Below are 15,014 nucleotides of genomic sequence, written 5' to 3'. Positions count from 1 at the left end.
TTGTTTCTTGTGTTTCTATCTATAGACATAGAAAGGCAGTTCTATAAAGCATATGCAGACAGTTACACACCAATTACACATGTATGTCATTAGAAAAGTGTGTAGTGTGCATATATGAATGCATATGTCATAATTCTCCTAAGCATCTATTTTACAGATGGGCATACACATAGGAACTCACTCTTATGTGCTTCCTGGCCGATATTCAGCGCTATTTAACAGGCCAGGAACGGCTTCTGGCCTGTTAAATAGCCTTAAGCTGGATAAGCGCTAATATTCAGCATGACATAGCTGCTATCTCAGCTGAAAGCACTTAGCGGCTAGCTGGATAATTGGCTATGTTGTGCAACATAGCTGGACAGTGCCAATATTAGCGGCTGGCCAACTACATTTGGGCCAAATCAGCCCTATTTTTGACCGCTATAACTTAGCCGGTGTCATGCCCCTCACCTGTTCTCTGTGGTCTCCAGCAACATTCCGTGCCATGAAGGCTGGAGCGGGCCCTGGCTTATCCAATGCCTCAACCTCGAGTCTTGGCACCACCGTGCTTTGATAGGGACCCCAAGGCGTGCCAAGGATTCATTAACCAGTGCTTGATGAACTTTGAACTACAGCCCTCTAGCTTTTCATTGGATTGGGTCAAGATTACCTTTATCATCTCTCTCCTTTCTGGGCAAGCACTGGCTTGGGCAGCTCCCCTATGGGAGCAGAATGACATGCTTATGTGCAACCTGGTGGCCTTCCTCACACACTTCCAGCAGGTATTTGACGAGCCAGGGCGCCTTTCCTCAGTAGTCTCTGAGCTCCTGCACCTACATCAAGGGAAACTAACTTTGGCCAGTATGCCATTCTAATCCGAACCCGGGTTTCAGAACTGTAATGCAATCAGAAGGCCCAGATGGAAGTCTTTTGGCAGGGTCTGGCGGGGCACATTAAGGATGAACTGGCAGGATGGAATCTTCCCATCAGTTTGGATGACCTGGTTTCCCTATGTGTCAAGGTAGACATCCACTTCTAGGAGAGACCTAAGGAACATGGAGGCAGAAGCCGCCCTACACTATCGATACCCCATAGACCCACAGGTGCCAGCTCCAGCTACCACTCTGGATGAGGAGGTTCCCATGCAAATAGGATATTCTTGACTTTCAGAGAAGGAGAAAAGGTATTGGAGAACACAAGATCTCTGACTATACTGTGCGGACCTGGCATTATGCTGAGTGATGTCCCAGGAAACCTGGAAAATGTCAAGACCTAGGAATGGTGGGGGAGACTTCACTAGCCCTTTTCTGAGTTGTTCCGACCACCCTCTTTACTCTGCCTGTCACCCTTCTATGGGACAATAAGAAGATCATGGTCCAAGAACTCCTCAATTCCAGCGCAACCGGGAACTTTGTGGATAAATGGCTAATATGCCAATAAGACGTTTCTGTGAATCTCCTCAGTGAATCACTTTTGTATCTCCTCGGTTTATGGAAACCCTCTGACAGGGCATCTGCAGGCTATTAACTCAACCTATTTCTGTACAGGTGGGCTCTTAGTATCAAGAGATGATAGAGTTTCATGTACTCCCCAGATCTGCCCATGAGGTCATTTTGGGGCTTCCCTGGTTGCCGAAACATGAATCTCGTGTTGACTGGTGCTCTGGAGACATTCTAGCTTGGGGCCCAACCTGTTTTCAGTCTTGCTTAATGCCTGTTAAAAAACTCAGCTAACCCTACCTAAGACAGATTCACCCCAGGGCAAGCCTTCCATCTTGGAGTCCCAACCCATCCTGAACCCTGCAAAGATTCTTGCCATCTCCCAGATCATGGTACCTCCGGAGAGTACTCCAATCCTTAAACAGTCAAGGAAGTGGACTTTGCATGGTACTCGCAACTTCAAGTTGACAGGATATCCAGGAAGAAAGAAGACCCTTCAATTGGGAGTTACATCAATACTGATGGCCCCAAATGTTTTATATGCTCGATATTCTAGATATCAGAAGGATAAGGAGGATAATACTAGTGTTCATGACCCTTCTTGTCATCATCTTTATTCCCTCAACCTGAACCCACAGGTCCGAGGAGGGGGCTTCAAGGAGGGGGTACACACCCTTTACCTGTTCTCTGTGGTCTCCAGCAGCATTCCATGGAAAGAAGGCCTGTTTACTTCCTGGAAACCCAGCACTTCCTTTATAGCCCTGCAAGAGGTCGCTGGCTGTTGTCATTGGTAGTATTTTAAAAGTTCCTGTCTCCCAGCCAATGTCTTTGCAACAGGTCTCTTAGAGTTGTCTAGTGTGTGTTGCAGCCTTGTTCCAGTTTGTCTTCTGTTCCTATCTGTGTTCTTGTTCTGGTCTTGCTCCCACTCTGTGTTCCAGCTTTGTTCCTGTCTTGCCTCCTGCCTTGCTCCAGCCCTGTCTTCAAGTTCCAGCCTTGTCTTCAGTCCAGCCTTGCCCAGGTGTCTTGCCCTACTGCCAGTCGGAGCCTAGCTAGTCCTTGGGTTGGCTACGTAGCATCAACTCAGCTGCAGCTCAAAGGCTCACCCCGTTGTGTCAGCCGGTCAGTTGATGAATATCAGCTAAACTGACTATGTTTATAGCAGTCAAAACCCCCCACAGAAATTCAATGCTGGTTGCCAGTTATGGCCCCCGCATTGAATTTCCAGGTTTGATGTCGACCGCGGGAGTTAGCCGGGCTGCCTCCCACAGTCTGAATATCAGACCCATAATTTATAGAATTCTATGAATCATGCGTGAATCACCAGAACTTAGGCGTATACACTTGTGCCAGCTCTATGGTTGATGTAAGTACTCATGCCTAAATTATAGGTGATTATTTTCACTGTTAAGCTAGTATTCTATAAAGGAATGTACTGTAGATGCCTATCTTCCATTACAGAATAGCCTCCTACCGTGCACCCTGTAGTGTACATCTCACTCTCCTAATTCTTTTTCTTTCTTTATGTTCTTATCTTTCCTGTTATTATTGTAGTTCCTTTCCTTTTCTGTTGTTATTGGAATTTCGTGCACTGCTCTGCTGTTCCTTGGGAAGAGCAGTATACAGTGGCGTAGCTAGAGAGGGCGAAGGGGGAGACAAACAGGTTTTTAGAAAAAATGGTGCCTATGCGCCTCTCCTGCCTGCTCTTCCCGTCCGCATGGTCACTTTACTGCCCTGAAGCGCCATTCTCCCTCCGGCACTGGCGATTCCCATAGTCAGCCTTCTGCAAGAGTCGGGGCCTCTCCTCAGGCGCATCCTGCCTACTTTAATACAACTTCCTGTTTTCCGCAGAGGTAGGATGGGCCTGAGGAGAGGCGCTTCAGGCAGTAAATGTGACCACGCGGATGGGGAGAGCGGGCAGGAGAGGCGCATAGGCGCCATTTTTTCTAAAAACTCAGAGGGGGGGGGGGGGTGGCGAAGTCCACTGTAAGCAAGGAAGTCCATTTGGTTAATCTGTTTCCACTCCCGTCCTCCCCCATGCAGCCATCATTTCAGGTCACTCAAAATAAAGCAAGCAAACTTAAAAGGCGGAAGAGAAAAGAAATAACAATTGAATATCACTAAAAAAACCTTCAAAAATTATTGTAGCTGGTAGAATCTCCAATTCTAAACTCTAGTTGGTGCTCTTTTTTCTTCACTGTTCTTATATATAGATGTCCAGATTTGAGTGAGGCTATCCTGTTTCCTGATGGGTTCATCTTAACTGTAGTTGTAATCTGCCTTCGGAAGCCTGGTGTTATAAAGATGATAGAATATACTGAAGTTATATGGAAGTAAAATTAAACTCTCCGTTCATTGGGGCACATGGAATCACATCTTCATCTGTTTTTTAGTAGACGTTTACCTTTTAGATACACAAAGGGATTATTCTGTGTTGAACGTGTTTCAGGGGCAAGTAGTTTTATAAGTCAAAATAAAAATAAATATTTTGTTTCATGCAGATCTATTTTGTTTAAACATAAATGGGCTATAAGCTCCTAATTCAGTCCACTGGTTTTCTTATATTTTGTTCTTGTGATGACTTATATTGTGCCAAAACTGAAAACTCTTACCTCTATCTGGTCGATAATAAAAGGAACACTATCTGCCCTAAAAAGTTTTGTTGCTCTACATGAGGAATTGTAATATTGAATAAATAAGTGTATGTTTGTGCCCCTAGTCATGCATCCTATGTTTATATAATTCTTTCAAGAAATCCAGCTTGCCTTCTGTGAACACTTTGAGATGGGCTGGGTAAAGGAAGGTGAATTGAATATGGCGCCGGTACTGCTCTGCACAGATGGGAGTGTAAGCTCTCCTTATAGTCGAGACTCTGGCAGAAAAATCCTGGAAACACAGAACCAGTTTGTTCTCATATGTAAGAAGTCCTTTAGCTCGAATTGCCCTCAAAATTTCTGCTTTATGAGCATAATTCAATATTTAAAAATAACTACATGTGAACGAGCCTCTGCCGGTTTTCTGGGCCCCAGCCTATGAACCCGTTCTATGTGAAGATTGCCCACCCCAGATTGTAATCACAAAGCAGAGACCAGCCAGGTTTCCAAATATTTCCTCAATGCTGCCTCAGTAATGGTTTCAGGGAGGCCGACCAGACGTAGATTTCCCCACCGAGATCGGTTCTCGATATCATCCATCTTTTCCTTCAACGACCGAAGTTTAGCCTGAAGGTCTGTGTTTGAAGTGGAAAGTTGCTGTACCTGATCCTCCAGGTCAGACCCACACTGACATTGTGCTGAAAACTCTCTTTTAAATACTTCAATCTCCCATCTACAAAGTCCAGCTTATCCACAACTGCTTGCAAGCGTTTATCTAGAGAAGCGTTGATAGCTTGCTTCACTTCCCAGACAATCTCAGCCCCCCACGCGGAGCTTATGGAGGCAGGCAATGCTAGAACAGACAGGACTGGAGCTGAAGCTGTAGGCAGGCAATGCTGGAACAGACAGGATTTGCACTGAAGTTGTAGACAGGCAATACTGGAACAGACAGGACTGGAGTTGAAGCTGGAACAGACAAGACTGGAACAACAGGACTGGAGCTGAAGCTGAAGGTAGAGGGGACTAGAGCAAGCAAGGCAGACTAGGCAGAACACAAAGCTGACCCACACAGACAAACAACAGAATAAGGCTGAAGGCTGACCCTAGCACACAAACAAACAGAGAAGAACAGAAGCAAAAGTGCACACAGGCACCCTAAACAAGAAATCAGTACAGAAGTGCCCACGGGCACACTAGACTATGAACAAGGCAGAAGTGCTTCACTGCACACAGACTAACCTGGAGACCTTTGGCATTGCAAAGGCCCTGAATGAAAGTCCACCACTTCCTTATACAGGCCCTCACTAATGATGTCACAACTACAGGACAGAGGCAGGAAACACACTGAACACCAAAGTGAGGCTTGAAACACACAGGAAGTGGAAACACTACAGGAAAGAAACAACAATTCAAGGTGAAAGAACAGACAGGAGCCAGCTCAGAAGCTGACCATCGGGAAATAAGGTGAGTCAAAGAGGGGTCACAACCACAGTCGTGACACTTGGGGGCAGGCCTGGCAAGACCGGGACCTGAAGTGACTCTGAAAAGAGCCCTTGGGAGCAGGCCCGGGACCTGGAATGGCTCTGAAAAGAGCCCTTGGGGACAGGCCTGGCAGGACTGGGACCTTGTGGCTCTGATAAGAGCCCTTGGGGGCAGGCCTGGCATGACCGGAACCTGAAGTGGCTCTGAAAAGAGCCCTTTGGGGGCAGGCCTGGCATGACCAGGACCTGGGGTGGCTCTGAAAAGAGCCCTTGGGACAGTCGGAGACTGTCAGGAGATAGGAAAAGGCAGAAGGCAAGACAGAGCTATAGGCAGGGCCAGGCAGGAGATGGGACAAGGCAGGAGACCAGGAAGGGCTGGAGGCAAGGCTAGACAGGAGACAGGACTAGGCTGGAAACAAGGTAGGGCTGGAGGCAAGGCTAGGCAGGAGACAGAACGCTGGAGACAAGGCTAGGCAGGAGACAGGGCAAGCCAAATGACCTGTTGCAAAGGCATAACTGGAGAGTCCAGAGCTGTTCTAAATAGGCCCTGGCTGGTGATGTCATCACCGAGTGCTTGGGCAGGTTTTGCGCTGCTGGCCTTTTAAATCTCAGGCTACAGCAAGCGATTGCATCTAATTAGAGTGACCTGCCTCTGCCACATGGCACGCTGGAATGCCCCACAGGAAGAGAAGACCCCGTAAGCAGCTAAGGAGCCAACCCCAGCGCCCTGCCAGAAGCGGGAGGTAAGTCGGGTCGAGTGTAAGAGTCATGGTGGCAGTCATGACATGTTAAGGTACTATGTACAGGGCCATATAGATCTCTGTGAAATGGGGAGAGACATTTTCGATAAGTTGTCCAAGTTGGAATTGGAACATTTTGCTCGTTATATCTAAAAAAATAGCCATCTTAGGGCAATTTTTGAACAGGAAAAACATCTGAGTTTCTGTTTCAAAAATTGCTCTAAAAAGAAGAGCCATTTTCCAAACTGACACATCCAACATATAAATGCCAATAAAACAGGTACAAGAATGTCTGGCATCATTTTAGGAGAAATAGCCATACATATGTCCCTGCAGATCAGAGGGGCAGCCTAGTGGTCAGTGCAGTGGACTTTAAACAATTGCACCCAGGTACAATTCCCAGCATAACTCCTTTATTTTGTATTGTGAGCCCTCCAGGAACAGAATAGAGTCTACTGTGCATCACTACAGTAGCCTTCAAGCCTATGGGTGTCTCCTATATTTAGGTACAGTAGGTAATTTGGTGGTTTTGGAGGGCTCACAGTTTCCACCACAAATGTACTAGGTAGAGTGGGATTTGGATCTGGATCCCTTTGTTCACAATCCACTACACAGACCACTAGGCTACTCCTGGTTGCTGCTTGCTGCTCTGTTGGGTATGCCCATAATGCTTCATGCTGTCATAGCGCCTGGTGTCCCCTTTCAGTTTCACTTCATAGGGAGGTGGGAGGGGGACAGCATGAACTGGGGGATTAAGAAGGGGTCAAGCCTTAATCCTTTCAGTGGTGAGCTGGTCAATCAGAGGACCTTTTTGTTACTTGGATGTGATTTAAACAGGTCTAGATAAAAACATACTTCCTTTTAGACTTGGATGCTTCTTTCTGTTCTATTGTTGTTGAAAGAGGTCCTATTTTGGGCCCACCTTAGTTCTACCCAAAATACACCTCCAACACGCCCCCCTGCAATTTGGATGGATGAACTCAGTGGAAAACGTCCAAATTCTGCCTTTTCAAAAATCGCAATTTAGATGTTTTTGGCAGATGAAATTTTTTTTGGCCATTTTAAGACGTCTATCTGCTTTGAAAATGAGCTCAACAGTATCCCTTGGGTTCTAATGGTGTGCAAACTTCTGCATATGAAATTGTGCACTATCTTGAGATGTGAGTGGAACTAAATTGGCTAATGATCCAATTAGCACCAATAATTGGGTGCTATCGATCAATTATTAGCATTAATTGGCAACAATTTGGATTTGCACATGCATCTTGTTATGCACTATTCTATAAAGATCCATGCACAAATCTTATAGTGTGCAATTCAAAAGGGGGCATGGCTATGGGAGGGGCATGGGTGGGTCAAGGAATTTCACCAAAGATGCACACAGTATTACTGAATACCATGGAACTGCGTCTAACTTATATGCCAGGCTTTACACCAGGTTTCAAGTGGTGTAAATCCTCATGCCCAAAGTTTGGCATGGAAATCAGCTCAAAGCACTATTCTCCGAGGACAAGCAGGCTGCTTGTTCTCACTAATGGGTGACATCCACGGCATCCCCTCCAATCGGAATCTTCACTAGCAAAGACGTTTGCTAGCCCTCACGCGCCCATGCGCACCGCGCATGCGCGACCGTCTTCCTGCCCGAACCGGCTCGTGTTCGTTAGTCTTCTTTTGTCCGCGCTCGGGACGGTCATGCTTTGCCGCCGTTTCGTGCCCCTCAGAAGACCTCACGCGTCTTTCGCGTTTCTACCTTTTTCTGTGTTTGTTTAAAAAAAAAAAAAGAGGAAGGTTCCCCTTTTTCCCGTATTTCTAGCTTTTTCCCAGCGTAAGTGTCCTTTCGCTTTCGGGAGCGGCCTTGTTGGCCGCCCGTACAGGTTTTTCTCCCTTTTTTTCGGTGCCTATTGTCATCATCGCGAATTTTGATTTCGCCGGCGCGATTTTTCCGCCCATGTCATCGAAGCCTTCCAGCGGCTTCATGAAATGCACCCAGTGCGCCTGGATAATCTCGCTCACTGATAGGCACGCTTCGTGTCTTCAGTGTCTGGGGGCTGGGCACCGCCCGCAGGCCTGTAGTCTTTGTGCTCTTTTGCAGAAGAGGACTCAGGTAGCGAGATTAGCCCAGTGGAACGTTCTGTTCTCCGGCGCTTCGACGGCAACAGCATCTCGGGATTCGTCGAGTGCATCGGCGTCGGCAGCACCGAAGTCTTTGGGGAGTGCATCGGTGTCGATGGCATCGAGGCGTATTCCTCCTGCGTCGATGGTACCGAGACTTCGGAAGAGTGCGTCGGCGTCGGTGGTACCGGGACCCCCGCTGGTGCTGATGTCGTCGGACGGTGGTGCTTCGTCTGGAGTGCAGGTGAGGGCTGTCCATTCCCCTGCTGGTAGCGGTGAGCCTTCGGGTAGGTCTCCTCCTGCCCGTGAGGGCTCCTGCGGTACAGCCCCCCCCGGGATCGACCATCTTCGGACCCGGCCCCGAGGAAGCGACGTCTGGATTCAACTTCCTCCTCATCGGTATCGGGGCGCTCCGGTGATATGCTTTGCTCGAAGAAGTCGAAGAAGCATCGTCACCGGTCACCTTCCCGACTAGGTACTGGGAGCTCTGGGTCACCGAGGGAGTCGGCACCCAGCAGGCATCGGCACCGGGAGGACCGCTCACCCTCCATCCAGGAGGTGTCAGTGCGCTCTACCCCTGACAGCCCGGTACCGCCTCCGCGCCCGGAACAGATTCTGACCTCGACGCCTGTACCGGCTTCTCAGTCTTTCTCCACAGCCGCTCTGCACAAGAGTCTCCGGGCCGTTCTTCCAGGCATCCTGGAAGAGCTGTTACGCCCTTCTCCTCTGGTACCGGGGGTGCCTGCACCACCGGTGCCGTCGAGTGAGGTGACGGCTGGCCCTTTGCCCGGGGTGAGGTCCCCGGTACCGGTACCGCTTGCGGTACCGGCTTCGGCTGCCTCCCAGGTGGACTCCCCGACGACGTCGGGGGAGGGAGCTTCGCCGCTCCCGGCCAGGGAGTCCACCTCTCGACGCTCCCACCATGGCCGTGTTTCCAGGGAGTCGGAAAGGGCGCGGCTTCAGACACAGGTTCGTGAACTTGTGTCTGATACCGATGGTGAGGCCTCGTGGGAGGCGGAGGAGGACATCAGATATTTCTCTGACGAGGAAGTCTGATGGTCTTCCTTCTGATCCCACTCCCTCCCCTGAAAGGCAGCTTTCTCCTCCCGAGAGTCTGTCTTTCTCAGCCTTTGTCCGGGAGATGTCTACGGCCATCCCCTTCCTGGTGGTCGCGGAGGATGAGCCAAGGGCTGAGATGTTTGAGCTCTTGGACTATCCTTCTCCACCTAAGGAAGCGTCCACAGTACCCATGCATCATGTCCTAAAAAAGACATTGCTGGCGAACTGGACCAAGCCACTAACTAATCCCCACATTCCCAAGAAGATAGAATCCCAGTATTGGATCCATGGGGACCCAGAGCTGATGCGCACTCAGTTGCCTCACGACTGGTGTGGTGGATCTGGCCCTGAAGAAGGCTAAGAGTTCTAGGGAGCATGCTTCGGCGCCCCCGGGCAGAGACCCCAGAACCTTAGACTCCTTTGGGAGGAAGGCCTATCATTCTTCCATGCTCGTGGCCAAGATTCAATCATGCCAGCTCTACACGAGCATCCATATGCAGAACAATGTGCAGCAGCTGGCGGACTTGGTGGACAAGCTCTCTTCTGAGCAAGCCAAGCTGTTTCAGGAGGTGGTCAGGCAGCTGAAGGCATGTAGGAAATTCCTGGCCAGAGGGGTATATGATACCTTCGATGTTGCGTCCAGGGCCGCTGCTCAAGATGTGGTGATGCACAGACTCTCATGGCTGCGTGCCTCCGACCTGGAGAATAGGATCCAGCAGCGGATTGCGAACTCCCCTTGCCGAGCGGATAACATTTTTTGGGAAAAGGTCGAACAGGTGGTAGAACAGCTCCACCAGCGGGATAACGCTTTCGACAAATTCTCCCGCCGGCAGCCTTCAGCATCTACATCATCAGGTAGACGTTTTTATGGAGGAAGGAGGGCTGTTCCCTACTCTTCTGGTAAGCGTAGGTACAATCCTCCCTCTCGACAGCCTGCGGCCCAGGCTAAGCCCCAGCGTGCTCGCTCTCGACAGCAGCGTGCGCCTCAGCAAGGCCCCACAGCTCCCCAGCAAAAGCAGGGGGTGAGCTTTTGACTGGCTCCAGCAGAGCATAGCCGATATCAAAGTGTCCGTGCCGGATGATCTGCCGGTCGGGGGGAGGTTGAAAGTTTTTCACCAAAGGTGGCCTCTTATAACCTCCGACCGTTGGGTTCTTCAAATAGTCCGGCAAGGATACGCCCTCAATTTGGCCTCCATGCCTCCAAATTGCCCACCGGGAGCTCAATCTTTCAGCTTCCAGCACAAGCAGGTACTTGCAGAGGAACTCTCCGCCCTTCTCAGTGCCAATGCGGTCGAGCCCGTGCCACCGGGGCAAGAGGGGCTGGGATTCTATTCCAGGTACTTCCTTGTGGAAAAGAAAACAGGGGGGATGCGTCCCATCCTAGACCTAAGGGCCTGAACATATATCTGGTCAAGGAAAAGTTCAGGATGCTTTCCCTGGGCACTCTTCTTCCCATGATTCAGGAAAAAGATTGGCTATGCTCTCTGGACTTAAAGGATGCTTACACGCATATTCCGATACTGCCAGCTCACAGACAGTATCTCCAATTCCATCTGGGAACACGTCACTTCCAGTACTGTGTGCTACCCTTTGGGCTTGCCTCCATGCCCAGGGTGTTCACGAAGTGCCTGGCTGTGGTAGCAGCAGCGCTCCGCAGGCTTGGAGTGCATGTGTTCCCTTATCTCGACGATTGGCTGGTGAAGAACACATCCAAGGCAGGAGCTTTTCAGTCCATGCAGATGACTATTCGACTCCTGGAGCTACTGGGGTTTGTGATAAATTATCCAAAGTCCCATCTTCTCCCAGTACAGAGACTCGAATTCATAGGAGCTCTGCTGGATTCTCGGACGGCTCGTGCCTATCTTCCAGAGACAAGGGCCAACAATCTGTTGTCCCTCGTCTCCCGGGTGCGAGCGCCCCAGCAGATCACAGCTCGGCAGATGTTGAGATTGCTTGGCCACATGGCCTCCACAGTTCATGTGACTCCCATGGCTCGTCTTCGCATGCGATCTGCTCAATGGACCCTAGCTTCCCAGTGGTTTCAGGCTGCTGGGGATCTAGAGGACGTGATCCACCTGTCCACGAGTTTTCTCGAATCCCTGCACTGGTGGACGATTTGGTCCAATTTGACTCTGGGACGCCCTTTCCAAATTCCTCAGCCGCAAAAAGTGCTGACTACGGATGCGTCTCTCCTGGGGTGGGGAGCTCATGTCGATGGGCTTCACACCCAGGGAAGCTGGTCCCTCCAGGAACAAGGTCTACAGATCAATCTCCTGGAGTTACGAGCGGTCTGGAACGCTCTGAAGGCTTTCAGAGATCGGCTGTCCCACCAAATTATCCAGATTCACACAGACAACCAGGTTGCCATGTATTACATCAACAAGCAGGGGGGCACCGGATCTTGCCCCCTGTGTCAGGAAGCCGTCAGCATGTGGCTGTGGGCTCGCCGTTACGGCATGTTTCTCCAAGCCACATATCTGGCAGGCGTAAACAACAGTCTGGCCGACAGGTTGAGCCGGATTATGCAACCTCACGAGTGGTCACTCAACTCCAGAGTAGTGCGCCGGATCTTCCAAGTGTGGGGCACCCCCTTGGTAGATCTCTTCGCATCTCGAGCCAACCACAAGGTCCCTCAGTTCTGTTCCAGACTTCAGGCCCACGGCCGACTGGCATCGGATGCCTTCCTCCTGGATTGGGGGGAAGGCCTGCTGTATGCTTATCCTCCCATACCTCTGGTGGGGAAGACTTTGTTGAAACTCAAGCAAGACCGAGGCACCATGATTCTGATTGCTTCTTTTTGGCCGCGTCAGATCTGGTTCCCTCTTCTTCTGGAGTTGTCCTCCAAAGAACCATGGAGATTGGAGTGTTTTCCGACCCTCATCACCCAGAACGAAGGGGCGCTTCTGCATCCCAACCTCCAGTCTCTGGCTCTCACGGCCTGGATGTTGAGAGCGTAGACTTTGCCTCTTTGGGTCTGTCGGAGGGTGTCTCCCGTGTCTTGCTTGCTTCCAGGAAAGACTCCACTAAGAGGAGTTACTTCTTTTTATGGAGGAGGTTTGCTGTCTGGTGTGACAGCAAGGCCTTAGATTCTCGCTCTTGTCCTACACAGACCCTGCTTGACTACCTTCTGCACTTGTCTGAGTCTGGTTTCAAGACCAACTCTGTAAGGGTTCACCTTAGCGCAATCAGTGCATACCATTACCGTGTGGAAGGTAAGCCGATCTCGGGACAGCCTTTAGTTGTTCGCTTTATGAGAGGTTTGCTTTTGTCAAAGCCCCCCATCAAACCTCCTACAGTGTCATGGGATCTCAATGTCATTCTCACCCAGCTGATGAAACCTCCTTTTGAACCACTGTACTCCTGCCATCTGAAGTACTTGACCTGGAAGGTCATTTTCTTGGTGGCAGTAACTTCAGCTCGTAGAGTCAGTGAGCTTCAGGCCCTGGTAGCCCATGCTCCTTACACCAAATTTCATCATAATAGAGTAGTCCTCCGCACTCACCCTAAGTTCTTGCCGAAGGTGGTGTCGGAGTTCCATCTGAACCAGTCAATTGTCTTGCCAACATTCTTTCCCCGTCCTCATTCCTGCCCTGCTGAACGTCAGCTGCACACATTGGACTGCAAAAGAGCATTGGCCTTCTATCTGGAGCGGACACAGCCCAACAGACAGTCCGCCCAAATGTTTGTTTCTTTTGATCCCAACAGGAGGGGAGTGGCTGTGGGGAATCGCACCTTATCAAATTGGCTAGCAGATTGCATTTCCTTCACTTACGCCCAGGCTGGTCTGGCTCTTGAGGGTCATGTCAAGGTTCACAATGTTAGAGCCATGGCAGCATCAGTGGCCCACTTGAAGTCAGCCACTATTGAAGAGATCTGCAAGGCTGCGACATGGTCATCTGTCCACACATTCACATCTCAATACTGCCTGCAGCAGGATACCCGACGCGATAGTCGGTTCGGACAGTCGGTGCTTCAGAATCTGTTTGGGGTTTAGAATCCAACTCCACCCCCCTAGGCCCATTTTTTATTCTGTTCCAGGCTACACTCTCAGTTAGTTGGATAAGTTGTTAGGTCAATCTCAGTTATGTCCTCGCCATTGCGAGGCCCAATTGACCATGTTTGTTGTTTTGAATGAGCCTGGGGGCTAGGGATACCCCATCAGTGAGAACAAGCAGCCTGCTTGTCCTCGGAGAAAGCGAATGCTACATCCCTGTAGAAGGTATTCTCCGAGGACAGCAGGCTGATTGTTCTCACGAACCCGCCCGCCTCCCCTATGGAGTTGTGTCTTCCCTTGTCTTTGTCTTGCTACATACGGGATTAACGAACACGAGCCGGTTCGGGCGAGAAGACGGTCGCGCATGCGCAGTGCGCATGGGCGCGCGAGGGCTAGCAAACGTCTTTGCTAGTGAAGATTCCGATTGGAGGGGGTGCCCTGGATGTCACCCATCAGTGAGAACAATCAGCCTGCTGTCCTCGGAGAATACCTTCTACAGGTATGTAGCATTCGCTTTCTGTAAATAGCGCACAACTCGGAGAGCCATTTATATGATAGCGATCCGTACGTATTTTTTGGCACCATTTTTCAGCACTATTTACTGAATCTAGTCCTAAATAATAATAATAACACATGACACTTGTATCCCACACTTACCACAAAAGTTCATTGTGGCTCACAAAAAAATAAACTAGACCTACTCCAGGAATATTACACATGATGATCAACTAACCATCAAGAAAAATAACACAGTCACATTAAAAATTCCTTAAGCAAGAAGGTTTTCAACAGTTTTTGAAAAACCATATAATCAGATTGCCTTATTAGACCAATAGGTAATTCATTTCAGTGGCTAGTTGCCAAATAAGCAAATGTGCCAGAGAAAACCTGTTTATAAACCAGGTATTGTAAAAGTAGAAAACATCTAAATCCAGTCAAAATATTTGTATACAATAATCATAGCGGACTTACCATATATTCTGGTACTTCACCATTCACAATTCGAAAAACAAAGCAACACAGGTTAAAGACAACTCGCACTTGCATTGGCAACCAACGCAACTGTAGCTGCCTATCCTTCCCTTATATTAATCATTATATTTCCATTATGATATAGAATTAAATATCCAGTGTACAGGAGGAACCTGGCAGTGCTACTCACCCTGTACCCTCCTGGGGGTTGTGTACATATGTATTATTTCTGCATATATCCTTCACACTAAGGGTTCTTCAAAACCTCTGACTGCAAGCCAAAAAAAGGCTTTATCTGTTTCTTTCCATTCTTCAGGCAAGATTAATTGTCTCTGCTGCCGTCCCCCTCCCTTTTTACCCTCATATGCATATTTCCCCTCTAACTACAATTTCACTTTGTAATTCATATTTCTGTCTGATTAATTATTTATCAGTATTGACCTGGCAGGCTGTGCACAGCGCTGGAGGGACGCCTGCAAATTCTAATTCAGCTATTTTAAAGACAATGGGGAAGCTGATGAAAGCTGCCCTCCTCCCCTGTCAGGCAGCCTTCTCCATCTGTCTTATTGCAAAGGACAAGATGGCTTTAGGGAATCCATACATGATTTCCTGATAAGCTACAGGCTGAGATGAGTTACCCTTGGAAA

General features: G+C 49.3%; 1 protein-coding gene across 1 annotated transcript in view; it reads right to left on the bottom strand.

Annotated features, from left to right (window-relative positions):
- GIPR (gastric inhibitory polypeptide receptor) overlaps positions 1 to 15,014 on the bottom strand; it is a 246,513-nt gene that overhangs the window by 126,329 nt on the left and 105,170 nt on the right. The window lies entirely within an intron of this gene.

The sequence above is a fragment of the Microcaecilia unicolor genome, chromosome 11 (assembly GCF_901765095.1).
Source record: "Microcaecilia unicolor chromosome 11, aMicUni1.1, whole genome shotgun sequence".
Lineage (NCBI taxonomy): Eukaryota > Metazoa > Chordata > Amphibia > Gymnophiona > Siphonopidae > Microcaecilia > Microcaecilia unicolor.
The sequence above is the reverse complement of the archived record's forward strand: the minus strand, read 5'-3'. Positions and strand labels throughout refer to the sequence as shown.